The sequence below is a fragment of the Limulus polyphemus genome, unplaced genomic scaffold (assembly GCF_000517525.1).
Source record: "Limulus polyphemus unplaced genomic scaffold, Limulus_polyphemus-2.1.2 Scaffold476, whole genome shotgun sequence".
NCBI lineage: Eukaryota > Metazoa > Arthropoda > Merostomata > Xiphosura > Limulidae > Limulus > Limulus polyphemus.
The window spans coordinates 301520-308811 of NW_013666086.1; the positions used below are offsets into that span (position 1 = coordinate 301520).

The 7292-nt window shown below is 32.2% G+C and overlaps 1 protein-coding gene across 6 annotated transcripts in view; it reads left to right on the forward strand.

Moving 5' to 3' along the window:
• Positions 1-363: 363 nt before the first annotated feature.
• The window catches only part of LOC106458496 (chondroadherin-like), a 55942-nt gene continuing 49013 nt past the window's right edge, over positions 364-7292 (forward strand). For 4 of the 6 annotated variants that reach the window (XM_022384735.1, XM_022384736.1, XM_022384734.1 and 1 more), the window contains exon 1: positions 364-720. The gene's annotated coding sequence lies outside the window, so the exon portion shown is untranslated. The other 2 variants (XR_002610383.1, XM_022384737.1) reach the window with 2 other exon arrangements.

Here is a 7292-nt window from a genome sequence, read left to right on the forward strand (position 1 = left end):
TCTGTGTTATTCAGCAAAACAGAAAATATCCAGTGCGATACGTTAACATGAGAATACTTTAGCCCTGAAACACGATTTTATGCTACTTAAAATTTACCTCTTAATTATGTTATACTATTTTTGTGAGAAAGAAATGAAGAACGTAAGTTGTAATCAAAGCTAGTGATTATTGTATAAACGAAAGTGACGAGGATTTGGTGTGTAAACTGCCAGATTGTGATACATCGAGCAGACGCAGAATAATTCTATCATCAATTTCGCTGTCCATCCCCCCAGTCAATTGTGGAACAGCCTATCTTGCGTGCACCATTCAAGTTCAGTCCATAGCTTTTATATCGGTGGTTTCTGCTGAAAGATACGAGATCCACGTGGCGGTGTGCGAGAGAAGTTCTTTGATCGTCTGTGTGAACTTTCAACATCATCAGCCATATCATCTGGCGATGCAGTTTATCAGCTATCCAGCTGCACTGTTATTTATCACTGTTTTAATGGCCTCCCTTCCTTTCTATTGATACTTTACCACTGAGAAAATATTAGTGTTAAAGGACTTTATCACATTATATATCTAATAATTTAAAAGTTTGTAGTGGATTGCTGGTGGGGTTTATATATCGCGTCAATTAATCAGTGAAAATCTGAACAAGAACTTTGAGACAACAGAACTCTGTTATCGAATCGCAAGTGTTTCTAAAGTGCACACATTCATTATACTAAATTTTGGTAAGTAATCTAATTTACATTAATCAAATCTAGATTCCACATAGAAACTGAAAATAGGAGTTTTAGAATTAATGATATTATTTCTATAGCGTAATTTACTATTCACTGGAGACAAAACTTCCGTTTGTAATAGTAAACATTAATAAATCACTACAAACTCAAATTGTTTCTGCTACTTAAAATATTTGATTCGTTTCTGATAAATCAACATAATTTGTATTTAGTTTTTCACTTGTACGAATGTATATCTCTAACACAAAAGCAATACAACCAAGCGTGTATAGATGGGAACAAAGTTTATAAACTTAATACAGTTAAAAAATTTAGCATTGGTTTATAAATATATTTTAATTTGTTGTATTTTACAATAGATATATATTGTGATTACATTTTAAATATGTTAGACAAAGTTGTTATCATAAGTAATGATTGGTATTAAACTATCTTTTATCCTTTTCGCGAATAAATTACCTAATAATATAATAGTATTTAGACGCATAACTCCATATGAGATTAAGATGTTTATCTCTCTGACTCCCTTTCTTTATAAACGAGAAAAGTACGGAATGTCCATACATAAATTATGAACTGCCCTTAAGAAAGGATTAAGTCAACAATAAGTAACTGTTAGATTGTTACTGCCTCTTGGTAAATTGTAATTTTTATCACATTGTTACGTTGCTATTTAGCAATAAATAAGACAACAATGGTATTTATTAATCATAGCGTCCTTTCCTTTTTGTTTAAAATTGTAAATTGTCTTGACTTAATTAAACCTGAATATCATATATATATATATATTCTAGAATATGCCATTTGTGAATTAAAAATATTTAGACAAACAGTAGATTTTATTATTATAACCTTACATTAAATCTCCAAATATAAACGTTTTAAATTATTTCAAACATTTTTGCAATTTTCTTATGATGTCTCTCAAATAAAAAAAAACTATTTTCATAAATACCCTTTCTATTTTAGTGATATATTTCATATGCAGCAATTATTATTATTAATCTGACTTCTTTTAACCCTTTTATGTGCTTTGTTTAACAATTTGTAAAACGTTTTTAGTATTAAAACCGAATTTTCGTAATTGAGCCGTAAGTAAATATTATTTTCGAACATAACTTTATTTTCTATTGATATTTCTTCAAAACCCTTAGGTTCAAAGTGGCTGAAGAACGACATCCGATGGCTCAGCGTTAAGTCTGAGGGCTTATAGCGCAAAAACTCGGGATTAGATACCTACGGTTGGCAGAGCACAGGCAACCCATCGTGTAGCTTTGCGCTTAGCAACAAACACATAAATCACATGATTAAGAAAAAAGCGAAAACACCGGTCAGTCACTAAATGAAAACGCAACAACTGACGACATGGATTCTACCTGGTCTTGTCTCGAATTCATATATCTTATGACCTTATCATCGAATATAGTTAGACATTGCATCTTAGATCACTGATCTTCAGCATAAATCTATGAGATATATGATCTATAGTTTCTTTTTATTGTTAAACCTGCTGCTATGCCATAAAATAGTATATTATTCTTCTAAACTATTATTTCGTTTTATATTTTACTGGTATAAAACATTTAAAGTTGGAGTACCAAAATACACCTGTCAATGGATTACATTAGAAATTTACTTCAGGAAGTCCTAAGCATAATATATAATTGTGATTTAATAATAGGATACTCGTTTTTTTATTCTTATGTGTTTCAATAATTAATGTATGAAACATTTATTTTTCCATACACTAAGCAAAGTCTTTTGCGAAATCTTTCAAGGAAGTTGCAGTACGTAAAAGAAATACACTGAAGCGTAAAATGATGCATAACTCAAAGTGATGACTCATAATTCGACTACGTGATATTCAAACGAACACAATAACGCATGATTTGATATTATAAGTCTTATAATAACTTAAGTCTTCTAACGTCAAAACCTTTATTAACAGTTTATTTGGGATTAACGATAATTCATTGTGAGCTTCATAGCTTAGGTTTCTACTTTTGATTGTCTTCTAAGTGTTTAACTTTTTTACTTTCTTACAGACCAATGATTCAATATATCGAATGCTAAAACCATCCTACTTTGTTAAACCGTTACAGTTGGATAAATAGTGTATAAGCACAGAATCAAGCTTGTTAAAAAATACCCTAACGTGTGATTTTAAGGACAAGAAAAGCGTATACATTAAGGTCATGAAATCCGGGTAATAATTACTCACCTCCTGTTTCGTGGTTAAAATAACTCGATGCTCGAAACAACCATGAAATTAAGACGAATGAAAAAACAAAAACATTCTGGTTTAAAACTTACAAATATATACATATATGTGTATATAAGCAATGAATTAAGTTTGAAAGAGATATTTCGTTTTGTTTTTTAAGTTTAGGCTAGAGTTACAAGTCATCCGAAATGTTTTAAATGATAACACTCACCTGTGTTGAAGCTTGTATACTGACGTTGCTCCAAACTGCTATTGCAGGTTCGTGACCCAACTGCCTTTTTTTCCTTCAAGCAAAACTCAAAAGATCCCGACTTTGAGTGCAAGACATTTCCTTATGGACCCGCGCTTGTAGATCAAAACGTCGACCTTCAAACAAGCTTCAAAATAGGTGATAAAGTCTGTTTAATCCTTTCAAATGGAAAGACGAGTAAATTGTTAATTTGAAGAAACAGGGGTAATTGCTCTTAAAATATCAATATTATATATATTTATTATAGTAAAATAATGCAACAGGTGATAAAAAAAACCTTCATACAATAGAAACATCCTGACAACTTCACAGTTTTTCTTTTCTTTTTTTGGAAAGGAGAAATCAGTTTGAGAAATGTTGTAGTTTGAACTATATTTTGAACTCGGTTAACCTCCCTAACAGTAAGTAAAACTTGTAAACTGAAGTTTTCTTGGAGCCTTCTTGCTCTGATACCCTTCTGCTTCGTGAAATCAAACGAGAGCTAAGGGTAGGAGATTAGGCATTTATGGAAGTGATGTTTATGAACGTGATTGATTTATGCGATGAATGGCCGTTATGAGTTTACTGATTCGTGAATATGTGGTAGATTGTAAGACCATAACAATACACTGTTCGACAGCAGAGTTACAATAGATACTATTGAAATACTCTACCATTATGTTTAATTATATTGTTTGTTTGTTTTTTTCAAACCTGTCACCTGGTTATAAAAAGAAGAGTTGTATCGATTGCTTCAAAAATAAAATACTAATATTTTAGGCATCTTATCTAAAACTTTGCTTGTCATTTTTCATGTTATATATATATATCACAATACAAATCGAAGTAAGCGACGTAAAGTTTTCCTTTACAGATATTTTATTCATTGCCACGAATCACTGATTGGATGTTCTTATCAGATGCTTATTAGAGATGTGCGTTAATGTGGAGCTGAAACCACGCAGTGGCAAAATTAATTACAGTAGTTTAGATAAAGAATATTGACACTTTTATCTATACATTCGATCACATAAGGTGCAATAATTAGAATGGACGTCTTTACTTAAGCATCGAACATAAACCCTTGTAGCCAGGGTGAAATGGTTCTTGAAAAAAATTTTAGGATTTTATATGAAACGATGGCATTATATATAACTTAATATAACTAAGTTTACGTATCTTTTCAGGAAAAAAAAACAGTTTGTATTCATTCACCTCATTACTAAATACGAAGTTTTACGATCAACACGTTACAATGTTTCAAATTTAATTATATTTTAAACGAAGATTTTTCTTTGCTCTGATAAAGAATCCGTTCACGAACCTTCATAAAATCATATTATCAAAACAAAAAGATACACTAGAGATTAGTGTCCTAATTGGATTGCTGCTCAGTTTTCGAAAACTTAGATTAACTTCGTTCGAATAGTAGTCTAATACAATTGTTATGCATGAAAAGGATTAAAGATAAACTGAAGGTAATGTTCGTAATCTGATAAATAGTGTTATGCGCCTGAAGAACGTTCTTTAGAATAGGTGATTTTACAAAGCTGTTTGCCAAGATAAAAAATATTGTTACCAATCATTGGGCAAAGGCAGAAATTGCATCGTAAACATCGTATTAATAGTGATTACTGATGTCATAAGACGTTATGAAACGTTATTTTATCATCGGTATAAGTTAATCTAAAATCGTCGTTATTCTTTTAAAATAAATTTTATTATTAGTAAATGGAATGATTGTACTATATTATGTCGTTCTACTGAATATGTTTGCATCTCAATTGTTTTTGGAAACTTATTGTTTTTATCTTATTTATAATCAGATATTCTAGTGAAGTTAAACATTTTTGAACTACTACTTCTCCTCAGTTGTTTTCTTATTTATTACTATATCAATCTTGAACTGATAGATTAGAAAAAAGACTACTAGTTAACAGCACACTCCATGAACTTTGGGCTAAACTAATCTAAGAGAGGGATCTCACCCTCACTCTTATAACGCATCCACGACCCCAAAGTGCAGAGCACGGTTTAACGGCAACGGAACGCTAGTCATGGACCTTCAAGTTCACAGTCCGTCGTACAAATTGCGTCAGTCAATTAAAATGTAAACTACGGCAGAAAGATTTTTAGGATTAATTATGAATCTCCAATCACTGTTACAGAAATCAAGGTTAAAATAAATACACGTTATTATATTTTTGTATGGAATATCTTGCTATTAAAGAGCATGGCTTGTTTGGCCATGTTGTAAATGACAACATAGCTTATAGAAATTATATTTATCGTTGTATGGCGCCTAGGAAATAAGATTTCGGATAAAACAATTCATGCATTGTTTCAGAAACAGAATAAGAAAACTGAGCATTAGAAACTTGAAAGCAGTCTTCCGGTGCTCGTGTCATAACTAGGATTACGCTGATTTAGAACAGAGTTGTGAATGTAAAGAATGAATTCAAGTCACACTTGACACCACGGGGCTCTGTAGTTGTATAATGATTCTCATAAATTAAAGGAAGTATATCTGGCTAGAAAACTCGGTAATCATGAGTATGATAAAATAGCGAATAATTATTTCCGGATTTTTGAGTAAGCAGTTCTGCTTTGCATCCTGTCCTTATGAAGTGGGTGATCATGTGTATTCTCAGCAGCCGACTAACACGTGCTGTGACTGGCTTAGAACGTATTTCGTTCTATAGTGTAACCGGTGTCGAATGATTCAGTTTGGCTTAGTTCATCTACACGAGATATGACAAAGTATCAGGAAAATTAAACATCCAGTTTATAACACTTTGTTTCTGTAAAGTTTCAATAAATATGGTCCCCTCCCCCTCTGTTAACACTACTCGGTTGTTTACATTCCAATGAAGCGGTTACAAATCACTAGTTCTGGTTTCGATACCCATGGTGGACAAAGCACCGATAGCCTATTGTGTAATTTTTAGCTTAATGAAATGTTTCTTATTAGCTTTCTGTTTGTTTTACATACTGACATGTTCAAAAACCTTAAATAAAAACTACGAATTATTACAGAAATGCATCTCTTTCGGTTGTTTCTCGTTGTTCAAGTGTAATGGGGATGTAATATACAAGCTTTTACTCGCACGGTGTAAGCCTGTAGGCCTTTCACGCCAAGGCTTTTCGCGAACTGGTTATATCATTTTGTAGGCCGCTACTGACGAGTTTTCTCATAGTAAGTGAACATAACACTCATTCATGTTTCTCATGGACATAAAGTTTCTCATATTAAATTTCATTTCTGTCACTCTTAACATTATTATAAGTTCAGCCACTAGAAAAGGCTTAATGCTTCTTGAATACTTCATAGATTTTCCTAAAATATAAAAAAAAAGATACTGAAGAAAAAACAACACTAATGAAGAAGCAATGATGATGGTGAGGATTTTGTTTGATTTACAGATATCCGTGCAAAGCTTTTCAAACGCTATTTGTACTAGCCGGCCCTAACTTTGAACTAGGAAGCAACACTCGCCGCCAACTCTTGTCTAATCAAATAGTGGGATTTAGCAGTCAACCTTATAACGTATCCATGAATCTACCGTGCTGAGCGCTATTTCTTTTTCGGTAACGGGGCGTGGACGTTACACCCGCAGATTCACAATCCAGCACACTAACCAATGGACCAACATTGGACCAAATGGAAAACTTTTTTGAATATGTATTTGGATTAATTAGGCGTGATATTTGTGCAATGTGCATTATGCTCACAGAAGTCGGAATTGTGCGTTGCATTCAGTCTCTTTAAAAAATAGATATATTACTTGGCTTTTACAGAGAACAACATATTCCCTTCCTTAGAAAAACCGGTCTAATTTATTGGGTTATGTAAAGTAACCTTACAGTTAAACTATCATCTTTTAAAAATAGATATATTACTTGGCTTTTACAGAGAACAACATATTCCCTTCCTTAGAAAAACCGGTCTAATTTATTGGGTTATGTAAAATAACCTTACAGTTAAACTATCATCTTTAAAAAATAGATATATTACTTGGCTTTTACAGAGAACAACATATTCCCTTCCTTAGAAAAACCGGTCTAACTTATTGGGTTATGTAAAGTAACCTTACAGTTAAACTATCA